At 41.8% G+C, this 22,030-nt stretch overlaps 1 protein-coding gene across 3 annotated transcripts in view; it reads right to left on the bottom strand.

Annotated features, from left to right (window-relative positions):
- LOC308061452 (uncharacterized protein) overlaps positions 1-22,030 on the bottom strand; it is a 296,800-nt gene that overhangs the window by 118,567 nt on the left and 156,203 nt on the right. For all 3 annotated transcript variants that reach the window (XR_013927233.1, XR_013927234.1, XM_080381414.1), the window contains one exon: positions 14,595-14,664. The gene's annotated coding sequence lies outside the window, so the exon portion shown is untranslated. The remainder of the gene's footprint in view (positions 1-14,594; positions 14,665-22,030) is intronic.

Raw genomic sequence — 22,030 nt, 5'->3', positions numbered from 1 at the left:
TAAGGTCAGGATTTTTAAGCACCACTGCCACTCTAATTGTAGGCCTGGAGTTACACTAGAAAATTATCCGTGATCAGCAGATTTTCAGTCTAACGTCTAAAATCACACAGCACACAATTTTCTTGTCAGAGTGGATTTTCCCCCCCGCTTTGTGCCCAAACAGATGAATTCAACATTTTGCACAACACTAATCATGAAGAGGTAGGAATTTTTTTTTTTGAAGGGAGGGAGAATGAAAGGGATCAGTTATATTACAAATATACAATATATTTGTGTATATATATATAAAAAATATACAAATAAATATACAACTAATAGCCTCCCCAGTTCTCTAGCAGCCTTCTGCTTTCTCCACCCCTCTGGGAGATGCTGGACACAACAGCAGTCCTTCTTCTGAGACTGCAAAATTAACGAATGCAACACAGTCAAGGTGCTAGGCTAGCAGTAGCGCAAGGAACAGGTTGGAGGGAGCGCTGGTTGACTAGTATCTCCCGCAGTAGCACTCCACGGGCGACTCCCTCATGTGCTGTGTGTTAAAGCGCTCCTCAGCCCTCTGCACACAATAAGCATAAGGCGGCAGAGCAGGAGAGCTATGTATCGGGTGCAACGTAAGGCATGCAGCTGAAGGCAGACAGCTTGCAACCACAGAAGTAGCTCGGGTATCCAGTAAATCAATATTTGCCTGTTATTATTCTCACATACATCCCATTCGCTGATCCAACACTTGTTCCTGCAGAAATGGGACCAGAGAGGCCGCTGGCAGGCAGCAGGCGAGCACAGCCTGCTCCTCCTGGAGCCCGGCTCCTGACCCAGAGCCAGTGTACGGGCACGCTGCCTTCAACAAGCAGGCAGAGACCTACAACTGTTTTTAATTAACAAACAATACCTTTACAGTAGAAAAAGAACTAGAAGGGGGCATGTTTTTAATGTTTCTTCTCAGCAAAACGTCAGGGTGCTCTCTCTTTGTGCTGCTTTGCACAACTCCTCTGCCCTATTTCTGAGCAGATCAGACCAGGTACCAACTTAGTGTGTTGCCAGCACAGGAGTTCTCTCCCCTACAGCACAGCAAGGAAAAGGAAACTAAGAAGAAGCCAAGGGCATTTTGTGACAGCATGCAAACAAGCCGTTCAGTTCTGCTCCACCTCAGTGCAGCAGAAGCAGTCATCATTGTGGCACAGCAGCAACTCAGCTGCTGTAAGGACATGGGAGATGGGCTGCACCCATGGGTACTGTCACAGTACACTACCATCTCCTGCAGTAGCACTCCACGGGCTCACTCCCTCACATGCTGTGTGTTAAAGCACCCCTCAGCCCCCTGCACACAATAAGCATCTGGCCTTTGAAAAGTCATGGGGAGCAGCACAACTGTCTCACACCTGGAAAAAGGTGAGCGTTGCACCCACCTCCAGAAACAACCAAGAGGGCAACCCAGGGCGTTGCCAGCTGGTCAGCCTCACTTGGCTTTGTAGGAAGCACACGAAGGGGGTCGGTCCTCTTGAAGCATATCTCTGAGCCCATGGAGAAACTGGCTGGGAACAGTCAAGCATGGGCTGAGCAAGGATAAAAATCATGTCTGACCAAGCTGACTGCTCTCTGTGATGAAATGACTGGATCTGAGGACAAAGGCAGAACACTGGATGTGATTTACCTCAGTTTTAGCAAGGCTTTCAACACAATCTCCCACAATATGCTTGCATCCAAGTTGGGACATTATGGTTTGAATGGATGCATATGCTGATCAGCAAACCACTGGGGGGATGACTGGGCTCAGAGGGAGCCCTTGCAGTAATATAGTGTGGGGACAAAGTGGCTGGGGAGCAGCCCTGAGGGTCCTGGTGGATGGTGAGCTGAGTATGAGCCGGCAGCGTGCTCTGGCAGCAGCCAGCCACAGCTCCTGGCTGCACGAGCAGGAGCACAGCCAGGAGCTCAAAGGTAGCAATTATCCTCCTTCTACTTACTAGTAGAAGGACTTGGCAGTCCTGGGTTAACAGTTGGACTGGATGATCTTAAAGGTCTTTTGCAACCTGAATGATTCTATACTAGGTCACATACTGGTGCCCAGCTTTGGGCCCCCCAATGCAAGACAGACACTGATTAACAGGAGCAGGTCAGCGGATGATCACCAAGATGGTCAGGGGCTGGAGTACTTGCCCTGTGAAGAGAGGCTAAGGAACCAAGGCTTGTTTATCCTGGAGAGGAGTGCTTCAGGGCTGGAACAGGAACTCCCTGTGCCTACGAAGTTGTTATGACTCAGGCTCTTCACAGCGGTAGCATGTAAAAGACAACAAGCGTAAGCTGAAAGGAGGTGTTTACAGACCAGCTGTATGGAGAGATCTTTCCCCATGAGGGTAGACGAGCGGTGTAACATGGGTCCAGAGATATGGTGCAGTGCCATCTCCATCTTTGCAGGTTTTTGAGACCCAGCTGGATAAAGCCCTGAGCAAACTGGCCTCATCCCATAGCTGTCCCTGCCTTGAGCAGTAAGCTGGACTAGTGACCCCCTGATTTAACGTGCCATTCTCCTTTGCCTTAAATTTCCAAAGCAGCAGCAGGCTGCCAAGCCCAGACCTTGTCGTTGCACTAGTTATCCCTTCTCGTAGCATCCACTTGGTTCCCCTCTGCCAGGGCACCCCTTCAAAAGCACCTGTGTTACAATCAGGTGTAGATGGTACCTTAAGCTATAGAAATACTTCGAAAGATTAATTGCTAATCCAGGCAGAGGTGTGAAATAACTGAGCAAGTAATGGTGCGTTGTTAACACCAGTTTGACTCCAACTATGCACATGGCAGAGACGCGGCATGGCAGCCTTCCTTACAGCCCCAGGTTCCTGGAAAGCCTGCACACCCGGGTTACCAGCAGCACCAAAACCCATGCTGACACATCTGTATTGCTATGAGAACCTGTGCTTGCTAAATGAAGTATATCTTCATGTATGCAACTACACCTTTCGTTGTCACAAACCACTCTGCTGTAACTTCAGCCTGGAGGAGCGGTCCCAGAGCGGTGCATTTAACCCTTCTGTGCTACAGACTCCCACAGCTTTTCCTCACATGCATGTGTCTGAAGTGAAAGATCGGTACGTTCCACTCAGACCACATGATATCCACTTGCTTCTTACATTCAACATCCATTTTCTCTACCTGCTTTTCCCAGACAGAGTTTTAAAACAAATTTCTCTGTTGCAATCCTTATTGACAAATAAAGAGCAGACCATTCAAAACTTGCAGCCTCAATACAGAGAAAGGATTAAGGCAGGAACTAAATTGGTTCTGGATGCCTACTGTATTTACCTTTACATAATTTCTGTTTGATAGTGAAGAACAGGTAGAAGGTACGCCTGGCCTGCCCTGATGGCAGGAGTGAGCTTTTAGTCATACAAAGAGGGCAGCTGCACTCCTTCACTGCACCGTTACACAAAGGAAAGCTATGGATGCTATTACTTTACCAAAAAAAAAACAACATTGAAACATATCATTCCCTCCACATTCCCAAACTGTGTATCTTTATAAATATTGTACAAAATAAACACGTGCTCCAAATCCACATGAGATAAAACAAATAGTGACACCAAGTAATCCATCTGGAATCCAGCCCATCAGGAAAGCTCATGTCAGGATTATCAGATTAGATCTGACAGAAGAATCTTCTAGAGAATACATACATGGATGACCAAATTCTAGAAGCCTTTGTCAGCCCTGCAGACAATTCATTCTATAGGCCCAACATACCAGCCTTCTTTCCCTTCCTTATCTCACCCAGCAAATGGATGCTATTAAATACACAAATTTCTTTCAGCAGGCTACGCAAACAGAAATACACACAGTTAATTAATACTGCAGTAATTTCTTTGATCTTCCAATGAAAACAAAATTTAAAAGTCATACTATTTCAGCCTAGAAGCTTAGAGTTAAAAAGCTTAGGAACCCATTCGGGACTTTGAATCCAAGAATCGTTCAGCTGATGTCATTAAAAGAGCTGAATTAGACTCGTAATTATTCCCTCATGAGTTCTGCTGTCTATCTGAGGAAGAAGGATATTCATTTCTGCCCTCAAAATAAATCAATTTTGGTGAAAAAACAGAAGGGTTGGAGAGACCAGGAACTTAGTTTTACTGTGCATCTGGTAGAATACAAGAAAATAAGTGTCAATAGCGACCAACGTCCCTGCCAGTCAATAGGAGCAGTACCTTCTCTTTACATTGCATGGCAGTTTCCTTGAGATTCTCGGGATAAATCCTATCTCCATAGTTCTGGCTAGCTAGTGCAGTAACACTTCATTAACATGCAAATGCTTGACAGTTATTGGACTTAAGTACATCTGCATATTTATAAACCACCATTCCAAACCCCATCCCCATTTAAGGAAACTGTTTAATGACAATGAACCTAAAGTCTTTCTAGAACCATTGAAAAACATGTCGCAGCCGGATTCACTCACTCTATATGGTACTACTTTTAAAATACTGCTTACACAGGTCAGCCGAAAAATGCCTCAATCAACTTTTTCATTAGTTTTATTTGTTCTTTCGCGGCAATCAACCTTTTCTCCTTTTTTTAATCTGTTTTTCCATTGACAAGGCAAAAAGAACACAAAGAATGAATGATGCTTTGGAAATCGAGACAAGGTAAACTTATGGTAATGAAAGCCAAACATTCATTAAAACATATTTAACCAGAAATCTGTAAAATACTCAGTCAAAAAATGCAATCTCTGTATTTTCAAAGCAAAGGCTTGAGAAGCACCAGGCAAACAACACACAGAACTAAAAGTTACCCAAAAATCTACTAATTTTTTTTCTGACAACAATTCTGCACACCTCACGATGACTCTTATTTGTTCTCCAATGTCACAAACACAGCACAGGCACTGCTACTTCTAGTAGCACATTCTACCCAAAGCATCTGGAATTTTTAGCATGGAATATCACAAAATTGGCCTTGTATTTGGATTTCTCCAAAACTTTCATGAAAATTATATTTAGCGATAAAAATTTTAAAAATAAAAATCAGGAAAATTTTAATGGACAAAAAGATCCCAAAGGCAAAAGGATACAAACTGTTATTAATAACAATGTTTTGTTGAACATATTTTTCTGCTGCTTGAAGGGCAATATAAGAGCACATTAATGTAGAAAACAATGGGAGCAGCTGAATGAAGTTAAGGGGTAGTTAAGAAGATCCCACTCAATCACCCCAGAGAGGCAGAGTCATTTCTGATTCCCACCCTTTTCTTCTTCGCCATGCCAGAGTAGAAGTCACATATCTGCCCTCAACAACCACCTGAGGTGCACTCTTTTTTTATTTGGGGTGGGTGGGAAGAAATAAAGTTACCAATTGAGGTAAATTACTAGTGTTTTTCTTTGACTCTATTGGATTTTATCCAGCTGAAAAGTGACTTATCAGTTATGCACATTTATACACCTTCATAAGTAAAATATAAAATATCTCTTAAATCGTGTGCTCTTCCTGTGGGGCTCAGTCAGTAATCTCTGCACAGTATGATTTCTTTCGCCCTGCCGCCCAAGCGGCAATACTTAACTGTGGGCCTCTGCCCTTGTTTCTATCAGTCTGGGTGGCAAGTGAACACAAACCTACGCCTAGCCAGCCATGACGTATCAGAGACCTACAGGAACCATTTGCGCGCACATGAACTGTAAAACTTGGAGTATTTCATCATAGGCAAAAGATGTACATGAGCTGTACTTGTACATTTAACGAAGGTATGGGGCTGAAAGCCAAACACCTAACCCAGAGGAGCAGTTGTAGAGACCTAATCCAGAAGATCCCAGCTATATAGATTACATAAACAGCTTTGTCACGTCTCCTGCTTGCTGGCCTACTGTCTACAACAACAATTTTAAGAATATTGGTGATGAGGAGAAACTGAAATGCTATTATGGTACATAAATACCACAGTAAAAGACAGAAGTATAACCACTGCCAGTTTCATTTTGGTCATATTTGGCTGTATGCATCACTGTATCAGTCAAGTACGTTCTCGTCTCTCTTTGGACTTTTTTATAAGACACATCAAAGCAATAAGCAGTGAAGCCCTGGAACAGAGAATATATGTCATAACAACTACTAGCGTACAAGAGAAGAAATTAACTTATTAGGACAAAAACACAACCGTTTGAAAAACTGAAGCTAAGGGTTCATGGTGGGTTGGGATTTTTTAAGTTAAGAAAACATGCAATAAAACCAAAAGTGTCAGTTATGAACCAAAATCTAGACAGCACTCATTAAAAACTAAAAATTTTACATTTACAGCAGCTAAAATTGCCTCCCTATTTCCAATTCTAAGTATAGGAAATACTACAGTAAAAATAACTACTACAGCCATGCAGACACCCACATTTTCAACTACACACGTGACACTGAAGTTAAATTACATGAAAATTTCATGTATAATTCACCTGACATACTTTGAGAATTCTAAAGATAAAAGTGACGTTAAGATCATTTTACATCCAAGGATGCCTGTATCAATTTTGTGTATTTAATACTAGCCTCGTGCTTTCCCCACCCTTCAGAGCCGTGTTTCCTAGCCTCCAACTAAACTACAAGTAGGAACGCATACAGCCAGGACAACATTCCTTGGTTCTCATTGCCTAAAATTTGGCCTCATTACAACATATAAAGATCGAAGGTAGCACTTTCAAAATTCCCAAAACATTTTAGCTTTTAAGACTCTCCTTCAGACCCAAGGTCAGAAACACATCTCACTGGAAGTCAGCGAAACAGCCTTCAACGACCCAACTTTTTACAAAACATTGGCCCTAAAGTTTTTAATCAAATTTGGCATTTCTGAAAGTTTTACCCCCAGCCTAGAATTTTTTCTTCTGGCTTATCTTCCTATAAAAACAATCAAAAGGACAGCTTTTATTGAACAAATATGTCAAAAAGACAATAATAGTAACTATGGGGGTTCAGGTTGTTTATATGATAAATTAGTTTGCCTTTATTGTAAATAAACAGTTCATTGTGTGTTTAGAATTGTGTTGTGTACCACTTTGGCACCATTTTCAGGTATTACCGTACCGGTGATGATATAACTGATCAAACACAGACCCTTATCAGAGGTAATATTCTAGTGACAACTAATCATCAGGACACTTTAGCCTTGTGACAGCTCACTGCTACGATAAGCAAGAGAGCTGGCTCTTGAATAGCCCGTTCACGATGCTTACCTTTCCACCTCAACTGCCGAACGAGTGAAGTGTTGTCTACCTGAGATTTAGTGTCATCGTGCAAAATCACAAGTTGACATAAAGTATAAGCATAGTGTACCACAACGAGATCAGCAAAATGGTTTGGCAGATACAACATCACATCACTGAGATCATCACTGAGTTTCTTCTCCTGTATCTTTGTGGTGCTTACAACTAAACTCTCTCCACTCCATTATTTTCTTTTAATTTGCCAAAGAGATCGCAAAAACACCAGCCTCCCTCTTGCAGATGAGACGTATTCTCACCTCTCAGTCATGAAATGACGTGTGCCCAGTACAGGGGAAAAAGAAAGGAGGCTAAGTGAGTGGACTTTTTGAAGTACATTATGGTTAAAACAACTTTTTAATTAAGAGTACCAGGTGGGGAGATGCTGGGGAGCAGTCCCTTCTAACAGAGGCTGAGCTACGTCTGCTCCTTTCAAGCTCCATCGCTTTGCTTAAGGTTGATACCAAGGCTTTGGAAGACAGATAAAGTGCAAGAAAGCAAAGTCTCTTCTCCACAGAAATAGTCCTTCATTTCTTCTTTTGATCTTAAGTGCTAGCCAAAGTTTAGGATCTTTGAAAAGTGCTCTGAAAAACCCTGAAATCCCTATTGACAAGGTGAGCTTTGAAGACCATTGAGTAAACAATCTCATTTTAACAATGAACTCGCACACTGCTTCAGAATAATTTCTAGTTTGTTTCTGAGTAAAAAAGAAAAGTGTGATTATATAAAGGCGCACACAGGAATCTGAAATATGAAGGCAGGTCAGACCCAAGGCATACCTGTAAATGCATCCACCAGGATGGAGAGCTCAGGATCAGCATGACCCAAACCAGCTTGCCCAGCACAGCCCCATTCCTTCTGCCCCACGCTGCCATAACTGATGTTCATGGCCAGCCTACTCTTACCAGGACAGCACAGCTGAATACTGTCTGCTACACACAGAATATTTTAGACAGGCTAACAACGTGCCATTTTAAGGAAAATCAACATTCTAATACACTTTCTCAGCCTTGTACAAACCCAATACTTTTATCTAAACAGCTTCCCCCATTACCAAGCGGGCCAGATATTTTTAGTTACAAAGACCCAGTTTCCAGCAAAATTAAACTGTTTGGGCCGAATTTTTCCTTTCCTATAAACATAAACTTTACTTTTCACAAACAAATGAATTGAAGAATACACACTGTAAAATCCTGGTGGCCTTTCCTTTGGGAAGCTTTAGAACATGCTTGCTTTGGATCAGGAACTGGCAGCATGTCAACATTTGTTTGTTGGGAACATGTCTGCTTTTTGAATTTTATTTTCCCCTCAGAATTTTCCCAGATCTCTCTACCTGCTAGAAAATAAAAATTGTGAAGACACACCTTGTAAAAATAAATTTCAACCCATAAATTCTCCAAGTTTACGCTGACAGGGCTTGTCTTGCCACTGCAACTAAAAAAACACTGTTAGGTTATACAGGGTCTCTCTGCTCCTCAATTGAAGTACCACAGAGAATTGCAGGATAAAATTAATTATTTTGCCCTCATATCAGGGCTGGAACAGCATCCAGTTAGTGCAACTTGTTCATATACTTCATAAAGAGAAAACAAAACATCAAATAGCTTGCCAGTTTAAAGAGCGCTTTCTGTTTGAGGGAAGGGAGAGGTGAGAAGGGATGTTTATGTAAATGAGGCAGAGAAACTACAGAGAAAAAAAGATGCAAGCACATAATTAAAATCTGTATCATAATGCCTACACACAACGTACCAACTGAGATTACAGGACCAAGTTTGATTCTAGCGTCAAACTTTCCAGCGTTACATTTTACAATTTAATAACATTCTTTTAAAAGACGCTTTTCATGTGTAATCTCTATTATAGCACAATGGGCCCAAGATGATTTTTTCAAACAAAGATGGACTTTTATGAAACAATGAGTGGAAACTTTCTTTAAACTCCCATCCCAGCTGTTTGATGTGATCCAGGCAGTTGAACATCTGAAACCACGTCGTTTCATACAAGCTTGCACAACACCAGAAGTCCTTCTGCGCGTTATGTGCTGGGGTTTATGAGAGCTACGTGGCCAGGTGTTAAACACTGAGAGTCACAGTTGGGTTTGACCTTAGTAAATGTTGTAATTTTAAGGTGACATATGTCGGAAGATACTTACTTCTGTATTCAGAGGTAGTATGAAAACAAGGGACATGGTCCCCTGTTATGAGGAAGGTAATTATTCCCCAAGCAGTTCTACCTGTGTTTTGTTTTACCAATAAAATCGAGAGTTTTGACTTGGTAAGAAAGAATTTTCTTCAGAAAGAGGAAAAGCTGCATCTTTATTAAATCAAAACAGATTCAGACACTTGTCATTCTCCTAAACTGCAGATGGTTATGAGGCTTAAGACAAGAAACTTAAGCAGGGCTTAGCAATTTTTAAATTTTTTTTTTAAAGGCTCTGGTTGTCTCACATGTCAGACAGGCATGTGTATTATGCACATCCAGCAGGGGACAAAGATCAGAAATTTAAAGGAGCTGTTTGTGATTTTGGATGGGATGTGGCACACAGATGAAAGAGCAAACATTTTTCCCCTTGGTTTAATGCTAGCTCTAGATTCCTAAATTAAGCTCAGCAGGAAACAAACATCCACCACAGATTTCAAAAGATATCTCACATCTTTGTATTAAAACGTGTTATTTTAAGAGTCCCAAATGCTGCATGTCTGATTTTTATTAAGTCCAGAGCCAACATAGGAAGTGTTATTTGATTTATTTTAAAGGAACGCAGAAAATATTAGTGGACAATGGGATGTAAATTGCAAGAAGCCAAACGAAAATTGTGGACGAGGAGATACTGGGCCTGATGCTACTATCTATAAGAATACTAAGGCCACAGGCTTCAAAAAATTACTGTAATGACCTTGAGAGCTCACTCAGACTAAGGGCCATCCAGTGAGTGGATTTTCCTGGGGGGTGGAAGGAGGACAATCTCAATTTTTCTTTTCCAAATGGACAGGAGAGATGTTTCTGATACACACTTCTGATTCCTTCTACACCAAAGAGCTACAGTATTCTATTCCCATGGAGGGCAAGATCAGGCATCCCCCCACACGTTCCTCACACGTTTCATGTGTGAGTCTTGGTGGAAAGGACAAGATTTCTACATCTATATACAAATGCAGTTAAAATGTCCAACTCCAAAAATTACTTTCTTCTAAGACTCCATCTTTCTTTATACAAAATGTAAAAGTACCAGCGTAAGACATGAGCCTATCTCAATCACAATACACTGAGCTTTTATTTTGGAGGTTGCAGATATATATATTTGTTTGTTTGTTTGTTTGTTTCCCACTGACTTTGATGGTGTTTTGGGATTAAAAGAAGGAGCAGGCAGTTCCCATGAGATGAAAGACATAACTGCAAAGGACACTTGCTTAGAAGATGAAAAAAAAAAAAAACCCCAACCAACCACACCAACCAAAAAAAAACCCTACTCTTGGAGTCTGAGATGCTGTTATGTATTTATTTAAAGAAACACTCCCTTGAAAGGACTTAGACTCCGATATTTTATATAAGTTTCTGCTTTTATCAAGTGTAGCTGGAAATAAAATGAGGGGTTTTTAATTGCCAAGCTATTGAAAATTCTAACAATACTTTCCCAAGTATGCTAGAATTATTACAGACAGAAAGAATAGCTTCAAGTTCTTCTGTAAGCAGTGCCAGTAATAAAACCTAAGTTTCATTCTAATATATGGCCAATTCAGATTCCCAGCAACCCTTCTCCCAGTGACATCATTTTGAAAATATCCCCCCACATCCCTCCCCACCACCTAACTGACGGCTGGGCACAGAGGCAGCCCCTACTACGGTAAATCCTGAGCCATGGTTGAAGAAGTTCAGCCAAGTTCTCAGGTCAAACAAAGCAGAGACATGGTAGGCACCCACATCTCTCAGAAAGGACTAACTGATCTTCCTTCTCCAGCCAGTCCCTTATCTCATAACATTTTTAGTGCTTCCACCTCCAGCCCTGCCCATCCCTCCTGTAATTAGATAAGACAAGGAAAGTTTACTGGGGGAAGAGATGAGGCAGGGGGCGGGGAGGGGAAGGAACAAAAAAAAAAAAAAAAAAAAGGAATGGTCATGTTTTCTTTGGGATGTAGGCTAAAGAAGGAGTGCAGAAGTACTTTTGACAGCATGCATAATTCTGCGTGCCTGAATGAGCCTTCTCACACTCGTGGGTCAACCAAGCACAAGGAGAAATGAGACCTTTAGTTTCTGTTCCTGACACTACTTCTGCATGCAGTGCAAGACAAGTTGATTTATGTTTCCGTTCATGAAGGCCTAAAATAAGCACATAGTAGCTTACATAATCTTTAACATTGCTGCCAAGATTAATTCATTAGTTATAACATGCTTTGAGATCCCTGGGTAAAAAGTGCAAAGAACTAAGTCAGACCCTGACTGGCATCAGAAGACAGAGGTGTATGCACTGCTTCAGGTACCTAAACTTCACTGCCTTCTGCCTCCGAGCTTCAAATCTCGTCATAAGTTGTTTCAAATACCTCCAAACTTTTGGCTCCACCTTTTGAAATCCACCTTTGGCTGTGAGATGGATGAAGTATTAGATTCACTATGAACTCAGATTAAAAATTATGCAGGACCCTAACAAAATGCTGACAGAGACAGAAGCAAATATCATTTAACATCCAAAACTCTTCTCTTGTAGGCGGCCAGTGACACTGCACTTACGATGCCCTGGATGTATCAACCTCCAGGCATAATAATTTGCCCATCTTTGCAAAAGATAAGTTCATCATTTGCAAGTTTTCTATTTGCTATAGAATAACAAAGATTACATGCTCTAAAGTAAAAAACATAAAAGGTATGTTTACTGTTCTTTGCCAGCTTTGGAATCTAGGAAAATAAGTCTCCTCCTTTCATTACATTTGTCAGCTTGCTAATGTACTTATGGTTCATATTTCTTTACAACCCTAAAATGCAGATTTATCCTTTTATAGCGGATCCTGTATTTGCTTCCAATCACTCAGCTATTCTGCAGGGGTTTTCATCAAAATTTGCCCTCATATTCTGAAGTACCAGCATTTTGTTAAATTGTTCCAAGAGCGTCAAATACAGGATTGCTTTTCAAACATGAATTTGTTTTGTTTTTAAACACAGGTGTGCCACAACTGCTATTTATCATACTTAGTAGTGGTATTGTACCATCATGAGCTGCGGCTGTCTCTTGGACATGTTTGTGCTCAGTGGTCTTGCACTTAAATTGTGAAGCCAAAGAGGGGAAAAGCAGGGGGACAGGAGCCACAAAAGAAGAAAAACAATCTGGTCTTCTAAGTTTTGTGAGGTCTTGTACAACAGTGATTCCCAATTCACAAATTTCACACAAATACACAACATTCTTAAAGCACATCAACAACTGAGTATGTGGTCGTTCCAGATTGTTTTAAATATGCATGCAGTTTACATCAATACTTATCTAAATAGAAAGGATACCTTACACCAGAAATAAATAGGACATATTTACAAACTTCATTGGGAATGCTGGTAATTTCATAAGGGGTAGTAGTCTCAAGAAAAAGCTAAGAATCTCAGTCTGCCCCCAAAGGTGACTGATATGCTTGGCTCAAAGACATGACAGCATGGTTAGACTTCAGGATTCCTGAAAAATTAGACCCTAAGGGACTTTCTGCCAATTACAGAGGCCTCCCTAAGTGCCTTGATACTGGTCATGATCTCTCAATGAACAGCTTTATGGAAGCACCCAATGGATGTCAGTGACCACTGAAATCACATTTTGGACTCGTCACCACTGTAATGACTAACCACATCTTGTTAAACATGTATATTCCAAACCTGGAAAAAGATTTTTACTGGAAATAAACAGAAAGCTGAGGTGACACACGCTTTTGCTAAATTAAACTAACAGCGCAGCACTTAGGTGGTTTTATAATACAAATTTCATCCTTAGGGACTGATAAACAGACTGAAGACTGTTCACTTCAAGAGAAAAAGATGAAGCCCTCATTTAAACTATAAATCACCATTCTGCAAAAGCTACTTCAAAAACAGGTAAAAGGTTTAAAAAATGTCAAATGTAAATCACAACTGTTTTCATGGAAATGCTGCTTTATCTTTAATGCTGCACTGTCAATAGCTGTCTTGTCCCTGGAAGCAGTGAAATGCAAGAAGTTCTGTATAATTACCTCAGTGTATTCAGTATTTTAAATTGATCAAATTACATGAATTGATTTTTAAAGATTCAGCTTAGGGAAGTAGGGAGAGGATGCCTGGGAAAAAAACATCAGTTCCATCTGCAGAGCAGAATTGATTATATGTTATGGATGGCTCATGCCCTAGGACTATAAAAAATGGTAGGTGACTTTGGTTACTAGAGGAGCTATCAGTCAGCCTGAATTATTGAGATATTTTTGTGTAGTGTAGCTTCAAACATCTCCCTTGGTTTTCTTTTTCACCCTCAAAATGTAAACATTCAGAGCTATCAACTGAAGGAAGGTCACAAGGTTGAACACAGGAACAAGCTATTCCAGTACCTGCGATTCCATCAAAACCAACTCTTATCTTGCAGCTGGTACGCAGGGGAAAGTTTAACTCTCCTCTTCCATTAGCTTCTCTTACGATCATTTTGTATCAAGACATAAAATCCAAATGAAAAAACTATATCCAGAGACGGTGTTATATCCTTCATCTGATGCTTGAGCACCAACAATGAAAAGATTCACTGGGTGGCAGGAAACAATGAAAATACAATTCAGGAAGAGATTAGGATTCCCAAATACTATCACCTCATTGTAAGGGAAGACCTATAGACTTAAAATTAGACAGTTTAAAAAGCCTAAATCTCTTTATATTTGTTCCAAAACATACATCATAACTAGTATTAAAGGTCACTGGCAGTAAGAAAAAAATAAAAGAAAAAGAAACTATTTTATCTTTGTTATCCTTTGCAATCGTAGACTAACATACAATCCCTTAGGACACAACCACGCTTCTTCCACAGGATCCCATTCCCTTTCAATACTCTGAATGAAGTGATAATTGAACCAGCGATCATTATTTGGCCTTACTCTTACTATTCAGTATGAAGTCTCATGTCTTGTTTACTGTGTACTATTCAGAGCCCGATTTGAACAATGAATTATTCATTTGCTTGTGGGTTTTCCTACAGTGATCATCACAACAACATCTGAATGCATTACAAACATTAAGTGATTCATTTTCACATCATCTTTGTGCGATGAAGTGAATGATATCATTGTATGCACATTACAGAAGGGGGGGCATGACACAGGGATATTAAAGCACCTGTTAACTCCAAGTGCGCAAACAGAGGCTTGCAGGGCCAAGTTTCTTCAAAATACTTACATTTGTCGCACCATTCGAGTCAGGGTCGGTAGCACACGTGGATCATGCCCACAGGTCTCAGAGCAGGCCCCTAGGAAATGAGGAATACAATCACGATCCCCTGATCACATGAAAACATTCTGCTTTTAAACTGTATTGCACATAAGATGTGAAGAGACAAAGATGTTGCCAGTGGAAGGAGAGAAAGTCTCCAAACAAAGTAACATTACAGAGGTGTAAAAGAAATTAAGCCACAAAACCACAGACACAACAGCAGAGGCACCGAAGCCCAGTAGGGATTTGTGCCCTACGGCTTTCAGAGAAAGTCACGTTTCAGAGAACATCCATCCTTTATTGGGTGCAGGGGGAAACACAGTGACAAAGGCTGAGGAAAAGGCTGAGGTACGTCCTGCCTTCTTTGCCTCAGTCCTTAGTAGTAGGACCAGTTGTTTTCGGGGTACCCAGCCCCCTGAGCTGGAAGACATGGACAGGAGCAGGGTGAAGCCCCCATAACCCAAGGGGCAATGGCCAGCGACCTGCTGCACCACTGAGACACACACCAGGCTGTGGGGCTGGGTGGGATCCACCCGAGGGACTGAGGGAGCTGGTGGGTGCTCGCCGAGCCGCGCTCCACCATTTCTCAGCAGCCTGGCTCACCAGGGAGGTCCTGGCTGACTGGAGGTTCAGGAATGCGATGCCCATCTGCAAGAAGGGCAGGAGGAGGATCTGGGGAACTACAGACCTATCAGTCTGACCTGGGTGCTGGGGAAGGTTATGGAGTAGCTCTCCCTGAGCGCCATCATGCAGCACATGCGGGGCAACCGGATGATTCAGCATGGATTTATGAAAGGCAGGTCCTGCCTGACTAACCTGATTTCCCTCTACGACAGTGACCCAATTAGTGGATGAAGGAAAGACCGTGAATCTTCTTTACCTAGACTTCAGTAAAGCCTTCAACACAGTTTCCCAGAGCATTCTCTTTGAGAAACTGGGTGCTCATGGCTTGGACGGGTATACTCTTCACCAGGTAAAGCATTGGCTAGATGGCAGGACCCAAACAGTTAAATGGGGTTAAATCCAGTTGGTGCCAGTCACAAGTGGTGCTCCCTGGGGCTCAGTGCTGAGGCCCACCTGCGAGCACCCTCCAGCACTCTCCATGAGCCGCAGGTGGCCCCAGATAGGGCAGTGTTGATGTGCTGGGGGCAGGGGGCTCTGCGGGGGCTGGGCAGGCCGGGCCCAGGGGCCGAGGCCAGCGGTACAGGGTCCCCAGGAGCCCTGGGCTCAGCTCTGGGCCCCTCGCTGCCAGAGGGACGCTGAGGGGCTGGAGCGTGTCCAGAGCCGGGCAGGGGCTGGGGAAGGGGCTGGGGCACAGGCTGAGGGGGGAGGCAGCCTGGAGAGGAGGGGGCTCAGGGGGGCCCTGATGGCTCCCTACAGCTGCCTGACAGGGGGCTGTGGGCAGGGGGTCGGTCTCTGCTCCCAGGGAAGGAGTGACAGGAGCAGAGGGAACGGCCTCGAGCTGTGCCAGGGCAGGGTTAGGGTGGGGGTGAGGGGACATTTCTGCCCTGGAAGGGTGGTCAGACACCGGCACAGGCTGCGCGGGGAGGGGGCACCGGCACTGGGGGCATTTAAAAAATGCGTTGATGCGGCACTTGGGGACAGGGTTTAGTGGTGGCCTTGGTAGTGCTGGCTTAACAGTTGGACTCTATTATCTTAAAGTTTTTTTCCAACCTAAATGATGCTAGGATTTGCTGTCTCCACCACTGGTACACCACTAAGGTTTCTTGGTTTATGTCTCTCATCTTTCTTCAGCTAGGTGAGCTAGGGCAGTGAAAGGAAGAAGAAATAATACCACATGCTCAGTTCACACTTCAATCCAAGCGGGAAAGATCCCAGAAGCTCAGGGCAGGCAGAACAGAAAGCAACAGTAGGTGGCTAAAGTTGGAGCATGCTGCAAGGACCTCCTCACTACAGAGCCAGGAGTATGCCAAGAGAGCATACCATCAGAGATCAAAAAAGACTTTGGACTGTGTTCATTTAAGCAGCGGGGACCACCTTTCATCTTTCCCTGTTAAATGTAATTCACTCAAACAAATCCGACCTCATTTAAAAATAATTTAAAACTTTTACATGCTAGTTGTATATATTTATACAGTTTCTAGTACAACAGCTTCTTCCACAGTTTGATCCTTTCCCCAGTGTCTAAACCTGGCAAAATTGTACACGAGACCACCTGGCATCTTACCTAGCCTTCCAAAAAATGGCTACACTTACTCAGGGTTTACCTTTCTCCACTACAAGTGAAAACAGTTCCAAACTGTGTTAAACTTTCCTAAGAGGCAGGCACGGAGACAGAGCTGCTGTGGTGGAAAAAAGACTTTCAGAATTACAGTACTACAAAAATAAAGGAGTTTCTGCTTCCATTCCAATATCCACGGTATTTCCATGAGAACTACAGCTGGATATAGCCTCACCATATGCAGGGCAGCACTATGTTGTGTTCAGCAGCTGTAACCAAACAGGCTGCTCGTTAAAGTCCAATGCTGATCTGTTTTTCAGAAGTGACCCAAAATCTGTTCCCAGTTCTGCAAAAGGTCTCTTACAGACTGTGAGCACATTAGTGGAAGATGCCTTCCTCCATGCCTTCAAAAACCTGATGCAGTTACTTCAACCCAATTAAAATCATACAGCAAGGACAGGTGGGTCCATCCTATACTCAGGATTGCAGCGCCTTTCATTCCATGACCAGTTCTTCCTGGCTTTCCAGGCAGCCTGGGAAAGCCCCCTCTGAATTCACTAATCCCCCTGTGCTGGTTGCACACCCAGACAGCTCCTCCAGTCTTTGCAGGACTCACCATATTCTTCACCCAGGAAAAGGGGGTTCATTAACAGCAGCCGTACACTGAAGCTGACTTTCTTCCTTTCTCATTACCAAGGTGCTACCACACCAGAAACAGGCTACTTTGGGTTTGTGGATCTCTGAGGAAGACTTGAAACTGCCCGGAGTGTTTGTCGTGCAGCTGACAGTACCAGTGAATGCAGGTACAAGATAAACCCAAACCGAGCGCTGGCTGAAGGTGTTTCCCCCGTGGCTAGGCAGGATGCCTGGAAGGAGAGGCTGTAAGGAACCGAGCAGGGAGACACATAAGCCGGTCTCCTGGCATTTATCTCTTATCATTTGCCTGACTCCAACGCTTCAAATTCTATCAGTCACTGGTTTTAAAGAGTCTGGGTTTAAATCGCTAGCCACTGTTGAGCTTACAGGCCAGCCGTTAGATCCCACTGATCCCAAAACTGCTGGAGAAGAGTCATAACTACATAGTCCTTTCTGCTCAGGACATCGGGTCCCATCGAAGTCTTAATTCATGTCACTCATAGTAGCTGTGTCTTCATATATAATGTTCTACCCAGTTTCTTCTCGTTACATATTACACAAAACTAAAACACGCCTTGGTTTGAGTAGATAAAAAAGAAAAAGAATATTTGCTTGGGGACATAAACTTATCTCAAAAATTCAGCTCAGCCTGATTTTAATATAACACACAAGCCTGACACAAGATTCAGGCTTGTTAGGAGACTGTGAGTATATTTCAGACGCTACTTGCTTTTTACGTTTGACTGTTTCAGCAGCAGAGTAAAATTGACATGCATTACCTGGGAGCAAAATCAGGAAGAAACCCAGGTCTGAGCATCTCCCACCCAGAAGAACAATGTGGAAACTAAAGCAGCAAAAATGAGTTGAGGGTTTTATGATAAGACTGAGCTCTCAAAGACTAAAGCCTGTGCTTAAGCTTGAGCGAGAAGAGAAAGGTGAAGCCATTCTAGACTCAGAGTGTAAGCTGGTAACACAAGGTCACCAGCAGGTAGCTTTAAGTGGAACAGACAAGAGCATGGATAAAAAGCACGTTAGTGAATACCAGTTCCACCGCAGCTGTCTATGAAACACCAACCAGTTTAGTACATTCACACAGAAAACGTGTAGCACAGGCATTTGATAGCTACAAGTCATGTAGAATTTGCTGACATTTCTGCTGAAATCTGCATTTGTTGTTAATTTATGACCACCTCTGTCACAACATTCGTACACAAAAGATTGCCTGAAAAAAGTCAAATATCTAGTATGCTGGGATAATTTGTAATTTTGTAAATACTAAGGATAGTTCATTGTTCTACTATGCATCAGTATTCAGCATTTAAAAAATCATTTTCTAATGCAGCCTTCCCCTGACAGTAGCATTTATTCCAGTTAAAACATACACAGTGTATATATATATATATATATATATTATATTTCCCCCTCTTCAATACCAGTTTTATATGCCTATATTGTTTAGTCTATGGTTTGTGTTATACCATTATACAACAAAATTAGCTTGTGTTTAGTGGATTAACTAGAGAATCTAGGAATAAAATTAAGGCTTGGTGGGATGGGGTTTGGAGCAACCTGGTCTCATGGAAGGTGTCCCTGCATACAGCAGTAGGGGGTGGAACTAGATGATCTTTAAAGTCCCTTCAAACCGAAACCATTCTGTGATTCTGAGAAAAAAGGACCTGATCTTTGTGTCTACTTCAATTCAAAATCAATATATGGAAAAAAGATAACATTAGAAAATGTATTGTCTACTTTTTAATTTAAACCAATCCATAAGAAAACAATCTCTATACTTGGCTATTAACTGAGAAAATGTTATAGGCAGTTAAAATATTTTAAGTAATACCCCATGATTTTTAATACACTACTTAGAAAACTCTTACATAACATTATGTAAATATATATTTTTAGTGTTACTAAGTTTGAACACGGTAATTCTGAAGCTGTGTTTTAACGAGAAGCACAGGTCCCGTGGCTGTTACAGTCTGAGCGTGCTATGGAAACTTCACTCTTCCCCTTCTCCTCATCAGCTGCCAGGTGATCGCCCTAATGGCTCCCTCGGGCTGGGTTCAAGGAGCAACATCAACACACTATAGGAGAAGCTGCGAAATTTTGATACCTCCTTTTGTAGCCTATTTCCCTTAGGCCAAACTGCAGAGCTTTCACATGAAGGGGGCGGGAATAAAAAGGAGACTTTTAGAAGTACTTCTGCCTTGCACAACCAATAAAATGAATTGCCAATGTCCCACAACAGAGAAAAGCACCTCCCTGTCCCATCACAAGTTGCAAGACTGTGGCCCTACTGAGTAAGCCCCCGGAGGAAGAATCTTTTCATCACTGTGAACGTGCAGTAACACTGTTCATGCACAAACGTTCAAGCTAATTCAGCCAACAAAAGAGGAAGGAGAATGGTCTGAATACCTTGCATTTTTTAAAAATACATTTATGGATTTATTTTTTGTAAAACTTCTGTCTCCTGAAGCTTCAAATTAAATTCAACTTTATTGTCAACCTTCCCCCCTTAAAAAAAAGTCAAACTGTAAGTGCTCAAAAGAAACTGAGTTTTGTAACACGGAGTAACACAATTTCACAGAATTCTTCCTCTGCAGGAGCAAAGATCACAAATACCACCCAATCTCTAGAGACTGCAGTCCTAGACTGAGGCTGTATTAACTGCTTCTGCAAAATACTCACTTCATATTTTAAATTAAATTTTAAAGAAAGCCAGCCAGTGACTGATTAGAAAGAAGCTGGAAATGTGCCATGTACTGTATTCAAAACACCTTGAAACAAACTGCACTACTGTCTATATTTGGAAACCATAAAAACATTGCAAAACTAAAACCATATACATGCAAAATATACGTTCAGCCTTCATTGTTTTCAAAGGAAACAAGTACAGATAAACTACAAGGATAACATATGGTTCAGATAAGAATATGGTTTACATCTCTTCCTGGTTAATTAGTTCAAACTTTACTCACAGTGGAGTTTCGGAGATGCAAGAACACGAGTTCAATAAATGAGCCATATTTTAGAATGCTGAACAGACCTACAAATCCCCAAATCCAGCTGGTAGGTCTTTCAGCCTTGCAGAAGCACCTTTCATGATTGGAGCACTTCCCAGGGGATTAGGCATGAACAACACTGTCTTGTTGGGAAGCTGGGTCCCTACCCTGGTTCTCACCAGTGTGCTCTTATCTCAAGGCAGTCACCTACACACAGAGTCTCAGTTCTGTCACCAAGAAAACACGCTCCATGGCACAGACTTGCTTAAGCAACTCGTATAAACACAGCCAGGAAGATAAGACTAACTTTATATTTTGACCTAGCTTTTATCTACTCCCAGTAGTCCCAATGAGCTTCATGTACATACCTTTCAAAAACAGCAAGCAGAATTTTCCTGAAGTAGTCTTCCCACTTTCAGTTTAATGTAAAATAGTGTAAAAAAAAGTCTATCCATTTTAACATCATTATGAAGGCAAAATACAGTAAAACTGTGTTAAAGTAAACTTTCAAAATGGTTGTGTGTCCTAACTTTGGCGACTGCTTTCTATTTTGGCTAAAAAGTTAAAGCTAACATTAATGCACCATCAGCAAAGGACTTGCTTGCTACCCAGGCACAGACAGGATTAGCCTCTGCTAGGGATTGTTATAGGGCCATAACTTTGCATCTCCACAACTTCATTTTCCTTTTTCAGCATATGTAACATAATAGTTATAAAATAGCAGTAATACAGAACCAAAATGATGTATCATCGTGATCACCTGTGCTGAAGGCATCTCCTTACATCTCATTCATACATGTCTCAATTTTAAAAAGAGGAAAGTTGATTATTAGAGATACTTCATAGAAACAGCCAGAATTTATTTTTTTTAATGATCTTGGTGTTCTTCAGAGATGCTAATTTTCAAGCATGCTATTTAACACTAAGAAAATCTTCTATCAGCTATGACAGTCTGTATTGATCAGTGCTGAAAAACCAGATGGGAAAAACACAAGTTCCCACTACTTCCAACAGCGTTCTGGAGAGCTGGCTATGGGACTCTACATTTTATTGATCTCCTTCTACAACAGTACCATGTCTACATTTCAGAATTGTATTGGGGATTAACTGTAGAAGGTTTCAGAAAAAAAAATCCAACACCTGAAATCTAACAAGAAAAAAAAATGAGTCAGTCAAGAACGACTGATTCTATTCCTAGTTTTTCCATGGACTCAATACATGCTTCTTGGAAAGGTATTTTAGCTCCATTTCTTATTTTATTTGCTTTCAGCTTCTTTCTTTCTTTCTTTTTAAATACTCTGTTTTGGATTAGTGATTCATAGCAACACCAATGCCCTCCTCTTAAGGAGGAAGCTACTTTCCTCCCACAACTTTCCCTCACGAAGTCTCCCAGTTGACTTATGAAATCCTGTTAAAGTAGGAGGTCACTTAAATAAGTCATAAATCAATAGGAAAAAGATCAGCTTCTTTCCTGCACAGGTGTCACTTCTATTTATTTTGAGTGCAAAACTCAGCGATCACAGGTTCAGAATATTTATATTGCAACCCGATCCTCATGGTCCGTCGACAAGTGATATTTC

Source organism: Falco punctatus (assembly GCF_963210335.1).
Source record: "Falco punctatus genome assembly, chromosome: 3".
Taxonomy (NCBI): Eukaryota; Metazoa; Chordata; class Aves; order Falconiformes; family Falconidae; genus Falco; species Falco punctatus.
Note: the sequence above shows the minus strand (reverse complement) of the source record. Positions and strands in the feature narration are given on the sequence as shown.